At 46.2% G+C, this 17226-nt stretch overlaps 1 protein-coding gene across 4 annotated transcripts in view; it reads right to left on the bottom strand.

The window, feature by feature from the left end:
* Positions 1–662: 662 nt before the first annotated feature.
* The window catches only part of LOC135973388 (uncharacterized), a 52721-nt gene continuing 36157 nt past the window's right edge, over positions 663–17226 (bottom strand). For 2 of the 4 annotated variants that reach the window (XM_065556406.1, XM_065556407.1), the window contains exon 2: positions 15439–17216. The gene's annotated coding sequence lies outside the window, so the exon portion shown is untranslated. Of the gene's footprint in view, positions 1615–1853; positions 6525–12945; positions 17217–17226 lie in introns of those variants that run through there. The other 2 variants (XR_010590203.1, XR_010590202.1) reach the window with 2 other exon arrangements.

Raw genomic sequence — 17226 nt, 5'->3', positions numbered from 1 at the left:
GTGTGTGTGAAGAGGGTGCAGGAGTCAGGGCAGAGGGCTGGGGGTGTGGGCTGGGGTTGTGGGGGTGCTCCCAGTCCCCTGCCCCACCCCAGCTCCCTGTCCTGAGCAGCTCACAGCAGAGGGCTGGGGGGGTATGTGTAGGTGGAGTGCGGGGCCCCACCTTTGCTCCACCCTGCCCCGATTCCACCCCCTTCCCCAAGGCCCCACCCCCATCTCTTTTCCGCCTCCTCCCCAAGCGCACTGTGGCTCTGCTTCTCTCTCTCCCTCGCAGAGCCACCTGAGCAATGGCTAACAGCTGTTTACTGGTAGAAGAAGCACTGGGAGGGAGGGGAAGGGGTGGGAATGCAGCACTGGGGAAGGGGGGGGAGCTTGCTTGCTGGTGGATGCAGAGCCTGCAGCAGGACTGGAGCCCCAGGAGCCAGCAGGACCATGCTTCTGCCCCCGCAGGTGACAGGCCGGGGGCCCCCTGTCGTTGGGGATCCCTGCCAGGGCCCCCTGTATTTTACTGTAAATCCGCCTCTGATCTGGGTTGATCCCTCATCATTGCGCTGTGTAAATCCAGGAACCAAATAGTCATCCAGCGCCATTATATATTTGTTAGAGAACATGCAACCGTTGGAAGCCAGACACAGGGGCTTAAATATACTAGTTTCACCCCAAATTGTATTTTAAATTGATTTATTGTAAGAGGTGTAAATGCCTATGTGGACACTCGCAACCTGAGAACCTGCTCAGAATTAGGTTAAGTGCTTAACTTTAAACATGCGAATTATCCCAGTAAAATAGAAGGGAGTACTTGTGTGCCTAAAGTGCAGCATACAAGTAAGTCTCGCTCAGAGACTTTTCTCTGAAGGCCATGGCCAGAGTCAAATACAGTGTCTAAGCACAAGCAAGTTACAAATCACAACAAAATATGCCAAATGACAAAGAAATTTACAAAAGTCAGAAGCCAGCCTTGCAGACTAAAAGTGTTTGATGTACGTGAGGCCCTAATAATTGTATTAATTCCTAAAAAGGAACAAGGAAAGTCTTATTCTCAACAGGGGCAGAGGTTAATCTTATTCTCTCATAAGAGAAAGTCCATTATTAAATAGATCTAGTGTATATCCGGGCCTGGAAATAGCGTTATCGGACAGGAAGGCTGACCCAGGGGCTGGACACTGAGCTGGATTCTAGTCCCCTCTCTGCCACAGACTTTGTGTGACCTGCAGCAGGTCACTTATCCTGTCTGTCTCAGTTCCCTATCTGTGAAAAGGGCCCAGAGAGGGGGCTGGTAGAGTAGGTATTAAAGGCAGGGAACTGACAGAAATCCACTAGGTGCTGGAAACAGGAGCAGAGGAACAGGGTTCTGTATGCTCTGGTTGGGCTTGTTTTGCCATGGCACAAATTTTTAAACATTAAACAGAAATCCATCTGTTTCCCTCTATCCGCACAAAGAAACTAAACATGTGGCAAAAGCTTTCACAACTGGTGTTTGTCAAACGTTTCCAAGATCCAATCCTTCCCTGAAAAAATACCATTCAGCCAAATCTGGTAAACTAATTGAGGAAACCACATGTGAGCAGCAAATTCCAACTGTAACAGACACTCATCAGAACAGCAGCCCCTCTTACCCTGTTTCCCCGAAAATAAGACATCCTCCGAAAATAAGGCCTACTTACAGTTTTGCCTCTCGTTGTAATATAAGGCATCCCCCCGATAATAAGACCTCCCCGATAATAAGGCATCCACCGATGTGTACCGTATTCTTCTTCATTGAAAAATAAGACATCCCCTGAAAATAAGACCTAGCGCATCTTTGGGAGCAAAAATTAATATAAGACACTGTCTTATTTTCGGGGAAACAGGGTAACATTAGCTATTGAACTGATCTATTATGGTACCATTATGTGATAATCCACAACTAAACCAGATCTAACAGTGTCAGATTTGGGGACCTTATGCAAACATAAGACTATGCAGTACAGTACAGACATTTGCCAATCCACACGATGAAGCACTATACATTTATATTTCATGAAAAAAACTTTGTATTAGAGATACAGTAATGCAGCCTCATCCCCAACACACACACGGAGAATAATATAAAACTACAGTTCAACAATTGCATTGCTTCCATTTTGAAAATAATCTCTTATTGATATACACATTAAATAGATCAATTAATTCCGTTTCAAAGACACAATTTAACATTGACACGTCTATTGGTCAGACTCAAAAGAGAGCCATATTTACAAGGGGAGATTTAGAAATTGTAGTAATCCGATTCATTTATTATTTACATTATTTACAAAAATCGCAGCATGTGACAAAAACATATTGTATGTCATTGTCCTCAAATATTCTTTTTTTAAAATGGGTCATTAACAAAATACCTCCAAGAAATTATTAATCTGCCAGATTTTGGAGATGATTAGGAAATCGTACCTACATTTTATTAGAAGTTAGTCAATTACATCCACAGCCAAGGTTTTAATCTTTTGACTAAGGGTATGTCTACACCCAGCCGCTAATTCGGCGGCTGGCAATCAAAGTTCTGGGTTCGACTTATCGCGTCTTGTCTGGACGCGATAAGTCGAATCAGGAAGTGCTCGCCGTCGACTGCGGTACTCCAGCTAGACGAGAGGAGTACCGCGGAGTCGATGGGGGAGCCTGCCTGCCGCGTGTGGACCGAGGTAAGTTCAAACTAAGGTACTTCGAACTTCAGCTACGTTATTCACGTAGCTGAAGTTGCATACCTTAGTTCGATTTGGGGGTTTAGTGTAGACCAAGCCCTACATTGCTGTACTTTCCCCCTCTGTGTTTGTGTAAACTGTAGAATCACCCTGGATCTCCCCCCACCCCGTTTTGTATAACCGCTTCTGGTTGTTCAGGATTTCTAGCAGGAGTGGTGTTCATATTTAACCCACAACAGCTATTCCTTTTAAGGAGAAATAAAGGTGCATTTCCTAGTGCGAATTCCTTGCCCAAAATTGACACATTTGTCAGTTGGGCAAAATTTCAGAGCCCAGTATTAAAACAACCAAAAGGGACTAGTTTATGCCTCCATGGAGAGATTCTCTCAGGTCACGCTATATTCAGAGAAGCAACATAGCAGCAGGAATTTCTTGAGGGTAAAAAGACAAAGGGGGACCCTGATTCTGCTTTTTGCGGGTTTCAGTGGGAATAGGTTCAGACACGAGCTGCTTCACATGAGTCCAACAGGATTAACAAACAACTTTCATGCGGGTCAACTGGAGGAGCACAGTTTTGAATAGCTGGACAGTATTTGTTGTAGAATTTTTTTTAATTCCTGTCATTTTGGGATGCCACTGTTCCTCGTACTAGGACCCAGTCCCTCAGCACTCGCCTACCAAGTCACTGCCTAAATAGCTGACATTAATGGAACTGCTGTGTGTTTACATTCCAAACGCTGTCTTCACACCCGGGCTGTGTGTAGACCCTTGGCGGTGGTTAGCACTTTGAAAGTGTCAAATGATAACAGACAAGGAGAAGTGACTGATCTGACTGAATTCAGCTCCCTTGAAAGTCAATGGAAAGAATCTGATTGACTTTCCTGGCAGCTGGGAAAAGAAGCATTGAAATTCCTGCCCAGGAAAGTAGGGAGAGAACCCTGTATGGCAGGGGTCAGCAACCTTTCAGAAGTGGTGTGCCAAGTCTTCACTTATTCACTCTGATTTAAGGTTTCGCGTACCAGTAATACATTTTAACATTTTTAGAAGGTCTCTTTCTATAAGTCTATAATATATAACTAAACTATTGTTGTATGTAAAGTAAATAAGGTTTTTAAAATGTTTAAGAAGCTTCATTTAAAATAAAATTAAAATGCAGAGCCACCCAGAACCAGTGACCAGGACTCAGGCAGTGTGAGTGCCACTGAAAATCAGCTCACGTGCCGCCTTTGGCGCACATGCCATAGGTTGCCTTCCCTTGCTGTATGGTTACATTGCGTTAACTATTTCACACACACCTTCTTTCCCAGTGCTAGTGCACCTGTCACAAGCCCAAAGATTAGTGTCCTTGTGGTTTTTTTGCTCTGAAAATCATAGCAATTGAGCAGATTAACAGAAACAGCGAAGTTAGATTTATTTGCTCGACATAGTCAAATGCAGCTGCGTGCTGGATGGATAGCTGTTTATATCCGTTCGCGGAAAAATTCGATCCAGTCCTGCTGCACCGATACATGCAGAAGTGTAACAATTGAATTTGATGAGGATGCTGTCCGCTTTGCTGCCGGGACCCTCTACCGACATAGCTACAGCCCCATACATTCATAACTACAAGTAAACAAGCTGCCCTAGTGTATTGTGTAATTGTCTGAGCAAGCGGATAGAGAGCCTTTCTATGCACACTGTGCAGTATGCATTACTAACGCTCCTATTTGCCTTGAATGAGTTCATACAAATTTCGCCAGAAGTGCAAATTAAACAAACACAGAATCAGCAGAGCTAAGCCCTCTCCCACTCATTACAACCAACCGGAAGGATTGCATTTCGATTTTAAAACCTGAGCGCACACCCCCGCAGTCTGGAGAGCCGTTTCTGGTCAGGATGTCTGCTGTGGGAGTCACACAGGACTCAGTCTCTACATAAAAACAGCCGTACTGTGTCAGACCAAAGGTCCATCTAGCCCAGTGTCCTGTCTTCTGCCAGTGGCCAGGTACCCCAGAGGGAATGAACAGAACAGGTAATCATCAAGTGATCCATCCCCTGTGGCCCATACCCAGCTTCTGGCAAATAGAGGTTAGGGACACCATCCCTGCCCATCCTGGCTAATAGCCATTGAGAGACCTATCTCCATGAACTTATCTAGTTCTTTTTTGAATCCTGTTATAGTCTTGGCCTTCATGCTCTGGCAATGAGTTCCTCTGGTTGACTGTGCATTGTGTGTAGAAATACTTCCATTTGTTTTAAACCTGCTGCCTATTAATTTCATTTGGTGACCCCCATAGCACTTCCTTATTTACTTTCTCCACATCAGTCATGATTTTATAGATCTTTGTCACACCCCACCCCCTTAGTCATGTCTTTTCCAAGATGAAAAGTCCCAGTCTAAATCTCTCCTCACATGGTAGCTGTTCCATACTCGTAATCATTTTTGTTGCCCTTTTCTGAACCTTTTCCAATTCCAAAATACCCTTTTTTTTTATGTAGGGCAACCACATCTGCACGCAGTATTGAAGATGTGGGCATGTCTGAGGGAAGAGTTTAAGGATGCTATAAAGAAGAAGGAAGATGTGTGTTTCCAGTTGAGGGAAACCAAGAAACAGCTGGATAACCTAAAGGGGCACCTCAGAGTAGCGCAGAGCATGAGACCTCCCTACCCCCGAGGGTTGTAGGCTTGAGGGGAAGGGTGTGTGATGGGACACCTGCCCACACTGGGCTCTAAGGGGTTAATAGAGCCCTAGGGAGGCTGTGCAGGAGGCAGCCAATCAGGGCCAAGCAGGCCCATGTAAAAAGGGAGCTGCAGGGCAGAGGAGGGCAGTTCTCTGCTAGGCGGTCAGGGAGGAAGGATTGTGTTTCTGGAGGGTTGAGAGCACTGCCAGCACCCTGGACAGAGCAGCGCTGCTAGCAGGGACCGAGGGCGTGAGAGACAGCTCCTGGTTGGCTGCTGGGGTTTGCAGGCTCTGACCCTGAGGAAAGGGCAAAGAGGATGCTGGGGCCACGAGGAAGTGGCCAGACAATTCACTGCAGTAGACACTAAGGGACGTGGCTGAAGAGTGGACTGCAGGTCCCCTGGAAGCGGGGAGCATAGTGTATGGCATGGCCGGAGGGCTGTGTCGCTGAAGGGGATTCTTGGAGAGACTTGGGTCCTAGAGCAGGAGTGATGGCGGCGAGGCACCACCCAAAGAGGGCGCACTAACATGCAGAGCTAATTCCCATGACAGCCAACAGGAGCTGCCAGAATGGTGCATGAACCCCATTACACCTGGGTAGTTCTGAAAATCCCACAAGGACCTACCTGCAACTTGTTTGTTCCAGCTCCCTTCCCTCACCCACCCCCTCTCCTCCTGCAACACATGAATCTCTAAGAGAACCTCATTTTTATTACCAGAAAAGAGCGAGTCTGGTGTAGTATCTGCCTAGCATTCTCAGTATGAAGAAATCATTTTACTTCTCAGCAATATCCTTATCGCTTCTTTAACCCAGTGGGCCCACCAAGTTTTTCACAGGCTCCCTGCGTCTCATGTACTTAAAGCTTCTCTTATTGTTTGTCATTACATTGTTTGCAGGGATTTTATGCTTATTGTGCTTCAAAATCCATTCTGATCTTTCTAATTTCCCTCTGACATAGCTCCTGCTGTAATTAAAGTTTACTGGTTTCACTAGGGTCATAGAATCCTAGAATATCAGGGTTGGAAGGGACCTCAGGAGGTCATCTAGTCCAACCCCCTGCTCAAAGCAGGACCAATCCCCAACTAAATCATCCCAGCCAGGGCTTTGTCAAGCCTGACCTTAAAAACCTCTAAGGAAGGAGATTCCACCACCTCCCTAGGTAACCCATTCCAGTGCTTCACCACTCTCCTAGTGTGACGTTATTGACATAAACTGGGACCATATAGATCATTGTTGCAACCCAGGTCCTGTAGTGGCCCCCAAATCTTGTATAAAGGGGGTCAAATGGGGTGTCTAGGACAAGGTTATGGTTTACTGGTTATGATTATGCTGTCTATATGTATGTATCAGTTTTGTAGTCGAAGTTATGAATATTGGCTCTGTACTGTCTGTATGGCAAACTTATGCTATGCTTCTGGGTGACATCCCAGACAAGCTGAGTTTAGCTCTGCCTAGCCTGCTTGATGGCCCATTAAGGACCATCAGCTATACAATGGACCCATTGAGAGAAGGCAGATACGCCTTGTACCTCAGCAAAGTATGCAGGGACTGGCCCACGTGACTCCAGACTCCATTTTTGCTGTAATTTTCCACAGTAAGAACAAAGAGGTGATTTTACACCTGGAAAAGACTATATAAGGCTGATGCCTGATCTCCATCTGGTCTTCAATCCTGCTTCTTACCTCTGGAGGGACTTTGCTACAAACTGAAGCTCTGAACAAAGGACTGAGGACCCATCCCAGCGGGGGATGTATTCCAGAGACTTGATTTGAACCTGCAGTTTATTCCATCGCTGCTGCAAGCCTGAACCAAGAACTTTGCCATTACTGTATGTAATTGATTCCATTTAACCAATTCTAACTCTCATCTCTATCTTTTTCCTTTTATGAATAAACCTTTAGATTTTAGATTCTAAAGGATTGGCAGTAGCGTGATTTATGGGTAAGGTCTGACTTGTACATTGACCTGGGTCTGGGGCTTGGTCCTTTGGGATCGGGAGAACCGTTTTCTTTTACTGGGGTATTGGTTTTTATAACCATTTGTCCCCATAACGTGTGGCACTGGTGGTAATACTGGGTAACTGGAGTGTCTAAGGAGATTGCTTGTGAGACTTGCGGTTAGCCAGTGGGGTGAGACCGAAGTCTTAGTCTGGCTGGTTTGGTTTGCCTTAGAGGTGGAAAAACCCCAGCCTTGGGCTGTAACTGCCCTATTTGAGCAATTTGTCCTGAGTTGGCACTCTCAGTTGGGTTCCGCCAGAACCGCATTGTCACAGTGGCGTAGTCGTGCTTGGATCCACAGAACCAGGTCAATTAAGCTTTGGGTCAGAACCCCACGCTATCCAAATTTGAATTTTGGGATTGAGAGTTTTGTTGGTTAAAGAGCTGCTGCAATGGCTGAGCAAAGAGCATATGAGGGACTTGGCAAAAAAGCCCTGGAAAATTTGTGTTCAGAAAAGAGGATATGCTTTAGAAAGAAAGCTACAAAGGAAGAACTGAGAAATCTGTTAATAGCCAGTGATCAGGGGGCAGGAGCACAGCCCTTACCTGAGGCTGCAGAAGATGCAGAAAAAATTAGGATGCAAAGGGTGACAAGTCAACTGCAATTTGAGCATGAACAGAAGCTAGCAGATCTTCGATTGCTGGAGAAGCGAAAAATAGCAGAGTTAGAAAGAGAGAGAGAGAAAGAGGCTGCTGAGAGAGAGAAAGAGGCTGCTGAGAGAGAGAAAGAAGCTGATCAAAGAAAGAAGGAGGCTGATGAGAGAGAAGAGAGAGCTCGTAAGGGACGTCTAGAGCTGCTCGTTGCTGAACAGGAGACGGCCAGACTTCAGCTCCAAGTAATGGAAGAGCGGAGAAAGTCATCCCCACCTGGTACTCCACTTCCCCCCCACCATGAGAAAAACTGGGAAAGGATGTGTCCCATTTACAATGATACTGAGGATATAGAGGAGTTTTTGTCTACCTTTGAACGCCTCTGCAATCTGTACCAGATCCCTGAGGGTCAGCGAATGCCTGTCCTGCTGACCAGACTGACTGGAAAAGCCAGGGAGGTGTTTAATGACTTGGGGGAACAAGAAGCCTTAAATTATGAGCGGTTTAAGGATTCTGTGTTAAGGCGGTTCAAGGTTACTCCTGAATCTTACAGAGTTAAGTTTAGAGAGTTTAAAATGTCTAAGGATTGTACTTTTGTAGAATGTGCTCATAAGCTGATGGGTTTTGTTAAAAAGTGGGTTATGGGAGCCAAGGTTCATGGGAGTTTTGAAAAACTGCTGGATTTAATAACTTTGGAACAGTTCTTAGACATTGTGCCGGACAATGTGAGAGCAGCTGTGTGTGACAGGGACCCTGAGTCAGTCCTACGGGCAGCAGAGATTGCGGATGCCCATACCCAAAACAGGGCTCGAGAAGGGTGTAAAACCCCGGGGAAAACTGATCACCATTCTCCCCAGTTCAAGAGGAGGGAAGGATTTAAAAATAAACCTGACTCTTCTAAAGGAGTTCAAGGGGGTCCGGGGGGTAGGAACTCACATCCCAGGACGGAACAGGTTACATGCTATCACTGTGGTATGCTGGGCCACATGAGACCAGACTGCCCGACACTGAAGGGCGGCCCAAAACCAGCAACCCCAAATGCCACGGCCAATGCTAACCCTGTTGTTGTAAACTCACAGGCAAGCCACACAGAGCCCAGCATTGGTGCCCTGTGTGCAAATGCTGTTTCTGTGGTCTCGGAAGAATTTGACCTTAAAACTCACATTAGAGCTAAATATGGGGGAAATAATGCAGAGTTTATTAGCAGTGCAGAAGTTAATGGAGTGAGGTGTATGGCATGGAGGGACACCGCAGCAGATATTACTCTGGTTAAAGCAAGTCTTGTCAGGAAGGAAGATTATTTGCCAGGTGAAGATGTAACTGTTGTAGCCTTATCTAAGTATTTTGTCAGGGTGCCTTTAGCTAAAATCCACCTGAAATGGAAGGGATTGGAGGGCACCACGGTTGTGGGAGTAAAAGACATAATCCCTAAGGATATTATGATTGGAAATGATATTAAAGCTATGGTCAGTCAAGTTAATACAAACCAGGCACAAGAGAGGAATGATCCTAAGGTTGTGCCTATGGAGGGTTTCTCCAAAAGTTTGTCTTTGGAAAGTAGCTGTTTGGCTGTGAATGAAGTTTCTGAATATCTATCTAATGTCTCAGAAGTAAATCTGGAATTAGATCAAGCAAAGGGAGAGGAGAACAAGGAGATTTTGGATGAGCCTAGGCAGTCTTGTGAGCTGATGGCTTTATCTAGTCAGCAGTTTGGGAAGGCAAGGAGAGTGGAAGATGAGTGTCCCTATACCTTATCTGTTTCCTGTGCGAAGAATAGTGACAGTGAAGGAAATGTGCCTGTGTCTGTCAGGGGTATTGACTTGCCTATGGAGGAAGCTACCCCAATCTCCAAGCAGTTGTCTGTGAACAGCCCGGTGTGCTGGGACAAGGGAAATGAAATCCCAAATTATATGTCTAGTAAAGGAAAATGCGTCTCCAACTCTTTTTTGTCTGTGGAGCAGACAGAAGGTGCCTTTCGGCCTGTGATGGTTGAGAGTAATTTAGTTGTCTCAGAGTTGGTTCTGGATTCAACTAAAGCCCAGGAAGGGAATGGTCCTAAGTTTGCATCTGCTGGGGAGAATAGCACTGTAACTAGGTTGCATCCAGTTAGTGTCTTAGCAAAATCCCAGAGATCAGACGATTCTGGTGCTTGTATTTTGCCTGTTGCTCATGTGTGGTTGGAGAAGGGTGTAACAACTCTGTCTGATCAGGGTGATACCCTAGCCAGGGCACATGGAGAGCAGAAAGGTAATTTGGTTGTGTTACCTACGGACAGTTTAACAACTTGTAGCAAAAAGGAAAAAACTCCTAAGCTGGTGTGTGGCAAAGAGAAGGGAAGTATTTCTAACCTTTTATCTAGGAAGTTTATGGTTTCACCTGAAAGGGGATTGTGTAGAGATCTGCCTGATGGGCCAGAGGTGATCCTGAATGCAAGTAAGACCCAGACAGAGTCTGTTGTTGCTCAGGAAAGTGTGCCTTTAGAGCAAGCCCTAGGTGAAGAGGGTAAGGGCAGAATTTCTGTGAGGGGTGAATTGCTGCTTAGAAAAGCTCCTGGAAAAAGGAATCCTCATGGTACTCGGTGCAAGCAGTTCCCTGCAACTGAAGGGTGTGAGAGTGATTTAATCAAGGAAGTTTCAGTTCCTAGCAGCCAAAAATTGTCTGTTGTGAATGGATCCTCTGACTTTCCTTTTAAAAGATCCAGTGTGGGTAGCTTTGAGAAGGTCTCAGAGGAAGTAAAAGTTGTTAAGGAATTGAGGCATCCCTATAACCGAATGGCTGTGTGGGGCCAACTTGTTGGGGAGACAATGGTGTTGGAACAGGAATGTCTCCTTTCTGATTCTTTAAATGAGCAGTTTGTGCTTCAGGGTTTGAGGACAGATTTGGTTACTGATGTGTCAGAGCAGAGCAGTTTTATGGCTAAATGCTTGAGGATGCGGGGGAGAGCAAGCAAACTCTCACCCGCAGACTCTTTGGATTTGTGTGGTATCTCTTTAAGACAGAGTCCAGCCTTGGAGATAATAGCAGTTACGAATATGAAAACTGGTGAACTGGCTCTGGTCTGGGGTAGTGCAAATTACTTGCCTGGCTGGGAAAGGAAGGACTTGCTAATAGCTGTTAGCACAGAGGGCCCACCCCATCAGCCAGTGAATTCTGTTAAGCAAGAGAAATCGGGGTTTGATCCTGCAGGACAAGGAGGAAAGAGAAAACTGAATTTTGCAAAGGGAAGCCACAGGTTAACCCTAAAATGCCCAAACTCCAATGGTATTGAGCCGAAGGTGTGGCATGACAAACATGACTGTAGATGGACACTTGCAATGAACTTGTTGTTATTGCTAAATTTTATAATTAACAATGTGCCTAATCTTTTGGAGAATCCCTTGGACATGTTAAAAGGAATACATGAAAACACACGTTATGTTAAAAGGCCTTGTTACACTGGGGTTTCACAGGTAATGCCTATAAACAATATGGGAACTTTTCACAGGGGAAAAGACATTCCAGACCTAATGTGCTGTATGAAAAGGAAGACTGAGGCACACTACCATATTGCTTTCAGGGCTAAATGCCAAGATTCCTGGGCTATGAAGAACATTAATATCTGCATTTATTCGATGTTAATTGGGTTCCAAACATTTGCCCGAGCTTGTATGGATAAAGTAGCAGTTTTCTTTAGCTCTTGGCAAGATCACATGGCACATACAGGAACCATGCTGCCAGAGCAGATCCAATCCACTATTGTTCTAACTAAGTGTTACCTTGAGTTTGTAAAGAGGTTCAATCATGTGGTTGAACATGATTTTGATAAACCATTTCTGTTATACACTGGTACGGCTTCTAACCCAATACTAGCTGTAGTGAGACAGAACCCAGGATGGGGAGCTCTTGGGATGCAGTCAGTGATGTTTGTGTCATCCCTTCCTGCATCAATTTTGCGTTGGGGGTGTGACGTTATTGACATAAACTGGGACCATATAGATCATTGTTGCAACCCAGGTCCTGTAGTGGCCCCCAAATCTTGTATAAAGGGGGTCAAATGGGGTGTCTAGGACAAGGTTATGGTTTACTGGTTATGATTATGCTGTCTATATGTATGTATCAGTTTTGTAGTCGAAGTTATGAATATTGGCTCTGTACTGTCTGTATGGCAAACTTATGCTATGCTTCTGGGTGACATCCCAGACAAGCTGAGTTTAGCTCTGCCTAGCCTGCTTGATGGCCCATTAAGGACCATCAGCTATACAATGGACCCATTGAGAGAAGGCAGATACGCCTTGTACCTCAGCAAAGTATGCAGGGACTGGCCCACGTGACTCCAGACTCCATTTTTGCTGTAATTTTCCACAGTAAGAACAAAGAGGTGATTTTACACCTGGAAAAGACTATATAAGGCTGATGCCTGATCTCCATCTGGTCTTCAATCCTGCTTCTTACCTCTGGAGGGACTTTGCTACAAACTGAAGCTCTGAACAAAGGACTGAGGACCCATCCCAGCGGGGGATGTATTCCAGAGACTTGATTTGAACCTGCAGTTTATTCCATCGCTGCTGCAAGCCTGAACCAAGAACTTTGCCATTACTGTATGTAATTGATTCCATTTAACCAATTCTAACTCTCATCTCTATCTTTTTCCTTTTATGAATAAACCTTTAGATTTTAGATTCTAAAGGATTGGCAGTAGCGTGATTTATGGGTAAGGTCTGACTTGTACATTGACCTGGGTCTGGGGCTTGGTCCTTTGGGATCGGGAGAACCGTTTTCTTTTACTGGGGTATTGGTTTTTATAACCATTTATCCCCATAACGTGTGGCACTGGTGGTAATACTGGGTAACTGGAGTGTCTAAGGAGATTGCTTGTGAGACTTGCGGTTAGCCAGTGGGGTGAGACCGAAGTCTTAGTCTGGCTGGTTTGGTTTGCCTTAGAGGTGGAAAAACCCCAGCCTTGGGCTGTAACTGCCCTATTTGAGCAATTTGTCCTGAGTTGGCACTCTCAGTTGGGTTCCGCCAGAACCGCATTGTCACACCTAGTGAAAAAGTTTTTCCTAATATCCAACTAAACCTCCCCCACTGCAACTTGAGACCATTACTCCTTGTTCTGTCATCTGCTACCATTCAGAACATTCTAGATCCATCCTCTTTGGAACCCCCTTTCAGGTAGTTGAAAGTAGCTATCAAATCCCCCCTCGTTCTTCTCTTCTGCAGACTAAACAACCCCAGTTCCCTCAGCCTCTCCTCATAAGTCATGTGCTCCAGCCCCTTAATCATTTTTGTTGCCCTTTGCTGGACTCTTTCCAATTTTTCCACATCCTTCTTGTAGTGTGGGGCCCAAAACTGGACACAGTACTCCAGATGAGGCCTCACCAATGTCGAATAGAGGGGAATGATCATGTCCCTCGATTTGCTGGCAATACCCCTACTTATACAGCCCAAAATGCCGTTAGCCTTCTTGGCAACAAGGGTACACTGTTGACTCATATCTCGTCCACTGTAACCCCTAGGTCCTTTTCTGCAGAAATGCTGCCTAGACATTCGGTCCCTAGTCTGTAGCAGTGAATGGGATTCTTCCGTCCTAAGTGCAGGACTCTGCACTTGTCCTTGTTGAACCTCATCAGATTTCTTTTAGCCCAATCCTCTAATTTGTCTCGGTCCCTCTGTATCCTATCCCTACCCTCCAGCATATCTACCACTCCTCCCAGTTTAGTGTCATCTGGAAACTTGCTGAGAGTGCAGTCCACACCATCCTCCAGATCATTAATGAAGATATTGAACAAAACCGGCCCCAGGATCGAGCCTTGGGGCACTCCGCTTGAAACTGGCTGCCAACTAGACATGGAGTTGTTGATCAGTACCCGTTGCGCCCGACAATCTAGACAGCTTTCTATCCACCTTATAATCCATTCATCCAGCCCATACTTCTTTAACTTGCCGGCAAGAATACTGTGGGAGACGGTATGAAAAGCTTTGCTAAAGTCAAGGAATAACATATCCACTGCTTTCCCCTCATCCACAGAACCAGTTATCTCCTCATAGAAGGCAATTAGGTTAGTCAGGCATGATTTGCCCTTGATGAATCCATGCTGACTGTTCCTGATCACTTTCCTCTCCTCTAAGTGCTTCAGAATTGATTCCTTGAGGACCTGCTCCATGATTTTTCCAGGGACTGAGGTGAGGCTGACTGGCCTGTAGTTCCCCGGATCCTCCTTCTTCCCTTTTTTAAAGATGGGCACTACATTAGCCTTTTTCAGTCATCCGGAACCTCCCCTGATTGGCATGACTTTTCAAAGATAATGGCCAATGGCTCTGCAATCAGCTCCGCCAACTCCTTTAGCACCCTTGGATGCAGCGCATCCGGCCCCATGGACTTGTGCTCGTAGAGTTTTTCTAAATAGTCCCGAACAACTTCTTTCTCCACAGAGGGCTGGTCACCTGCACCCAGTGCAGTAGTCTGGGAGCTGACCTTGTTCATGAAGACAGAGGCAAAAAAAACATTGAGTACATTAGCTTTTTCCACATCCACTGTCACTAGGTTGCCTCCCTCATTCAGTAAGGGGCCCACACTTTCCTTAACTTTCTTCTTGTTGCTAACATACCTGAAGAAACTCTTCTTGTTACTCTTAACATCTCTTGCTAGCTGCAACTCCAAGTGTAATTTGGCCTTCCTGATTTCACTCCTGCATGCCTGAGCAATATTTTTATACTCCTCCCTGGTCATTTGTCCAATCTTTCACTTCTTGTAAGCTTTTTTGTGTTTAAGATCAGCAAGGATTTCACTGCTAAGCCAAGCTGGTCACCTGCCATATTTACTATTCTTTCTACACATTGGGATGGTTTGTTCCTGCAACCTCAGTAAGGTGTCTTTAAAATACAGCCAGCTCTCCTGGACTCCTCTCCCCCCATGTTATTCTCCCAGGGGATCCTGCCCATCAGTTCCCTGAGGGAGTCAAAGTCTGCTTTTCTGAAGTCCAGGGTCCGTATTCTGCTGCTCTCCTTTCTTCCTTCTGTCAGGATCCTGAACTCAACCATCTCATGGTCACTGCCTCCCAGGTTCCCATCCTCTTTTGCTTCCCCTACTAATTCTTCCCGGTTTGTGAGCAGCAGGTCAAGAAGAGCTCTGCCCCTAGTTGGTTCCTCTAGCACTTGCACCAGGAAATTGTTCCCTACACTTTCCAAAAACTTCCTGGATTGTCTGTGCACTGCTGTATAGCTCTCCTAGCAGATATCGTGGTGATTGAAGTCTCCCATGAGAACCAGGGCCTGCGATCTAGTAACTTCTGTTAGTTGCCAGAAGAAAGCCTCGTCCTCCTCATCCCCCTGGTCTGGTGGTCTATAGCAGACTCCCACCACAACATCAACCTTGCTGCTCACACTTCTAAACTTAATCCAGAGATTCTCAGGTTTTTCTGCAGTTTCATACCGGAGCTCTGAGCAGTCATACTGTTGCCAGCACAGAGTGCCTGAGGCAAAGCAACAGTGGGTTCGTTGCCCGGTGTGCTTCGCGCCAATAAACACACCAGGGGGAGAAGCAAACAAAGTTATTTGGGATCCCAAAGCGGTGCTGAGGCACGTCTCAGATCAAGCACATTAACAGGAACAGTTTTTCTTCTTTTATACATTTTGCAGTTAAGCCTCACTCCCCCCCCCTTTCCCCTCTAGCCCTCCCTTTCTCCCCCCCATTCCTCCCTCTACCCCTCCCGTCCCTGGTAATAGTTAAGTCATTCTTGGCAGCTATAAGCCTAGCTTGTTAGTAACTTCTTTAAACCGTTATCTTGTCCTTTTTCCCTTCAGCCAGAAACATGCAGGCCTCATTATTACTGCTTGAGCAGGGGGTTGCACACAGATAACTGGTTGCTTACATATTCCAATTGCACCTGGCTTTTGAGGTTGATTAGAGTTTAAACATGGAAGGATAGAGTTTGGTTCACTTAGGCCTAGTGCAGGAAGGCTTCATTGACACTTAGTGGCCTTCCACCCTCCCGAGTTACCTAGGGTTATGCCTAGTGACGTCAACAACTCCCTCCTTTGAGAATACTCAACAAGCTTTTGGCTGAGTTTTCTCATATTCTGTGGACAAGATATGATTAAGTGCTATGAAGCTGGGGTTTTCAATGAGAGGGTATGCCGGGATTTTTGAGGAACGGGGGGCACAAAGCTTACGGAGGAGCATCTTAAAACAAGCAATCAGGAGGAGGGTGACCAGGCACAGTACCACACCTGTGAGGAGGAGACGCACAAGGCCACCCCCCAGTCCTCCTAGGTCGGGCAACAAACTTCAAAGGGAATTGAAAACCGTGGGTTCCCTTTCCTGGGCCTTCCACGGCTCGAAAGCCTGTTCGGACAACAGGACGTGCTTGTTAATGTCCTGTGAGTGTTCTGGGACATAAGCTTCTTCCTTAATGGGCTCTGAGGTGGCATACAAAGATTTATGCTGCCTGGGGCAGCCAGGGGTTGTCCCTTAATGCATACTGGGATTCAATGGTACAGTTTTGTGACAAGGGGGTACCCGAGGTATTTCTTCCCCTACTGAACCATCCCCAACAGATATCTGACCAATTTTGGGGGACCACCCTCCAGGGTAACCTTGCTGCGTGGTGCGGGACTTGGGAGCATACCTAGCAGTTAGAGAGGTTAAACTCTTGGGCAAAGCAAACCTTCAAGGACTTATATGTGTTTGTTTCCAAGTTAGTAGGGATTCCTTTCCATCCCACATGTGCCTGGGGGGAAACGGGAGGTAATGAAAGGAGTGTCCCTATGGCAAAGAGTACTACTGGGGCAGACCCTGGACCTGAACTCATGCTGGGCAGATGACCCTAAGGCCTAACAATTACAATTTCCAAATACCCACAAAATAACAATTACCAATAGCAGGCAGACTAAAAGCAAAAGGGACCAGACCACCAGGTTAGGCCGGCCCTGTGAGAGTAAACACAACCAACGCTTAGAGTTTTCGTGGGGAGTGCACTGCGACTGTCCAAAGAGACCACAGGGCATTCCCAGCAGGCCTTATTGTCTTTTTTGAATAACAGTTTAAGTCCCAGGTCGTCGCTGGTAGTCCTTTTCCGTAGGCTGGACGGTCCACCATTCAGGAGCGGGCACTGCCTTCAGACAGGAGTGATGAATCCAGTTCTTGTGTCCCTTGACCTTTGCTGCTGTGTGGGAGACCAGCAGGATGGTGTGGGGTCCCTTCCACTTCTCTTGGAGAGGCTAGTCCTTCCAGGTCCGAACGAGAACGGAATCGCCTGGCTGCAAGGAGTGGACAGGGGCATCCAGCGGGAGAGGCTGCAAATCTCTGGTATACCTGTGGAGAG

Source organism: Chrysemys picta, chromosome 9 (assembly GCF_011386835.1).
Source record: "Chrysemys picta bellii isolate R12L10 chromosome 9, ASM1138683v2, whole genome shotgun sequence".
NCBI classification, from domain to species: domain Eukaryota; kingdom Metazoa; phylum Chordata; order Testudines; family Emydidae; genus Chrysemys; species Chrysemys picta.
This window is presented reverse-complemented; position numbering and strand designations above follow the sequence as displayed.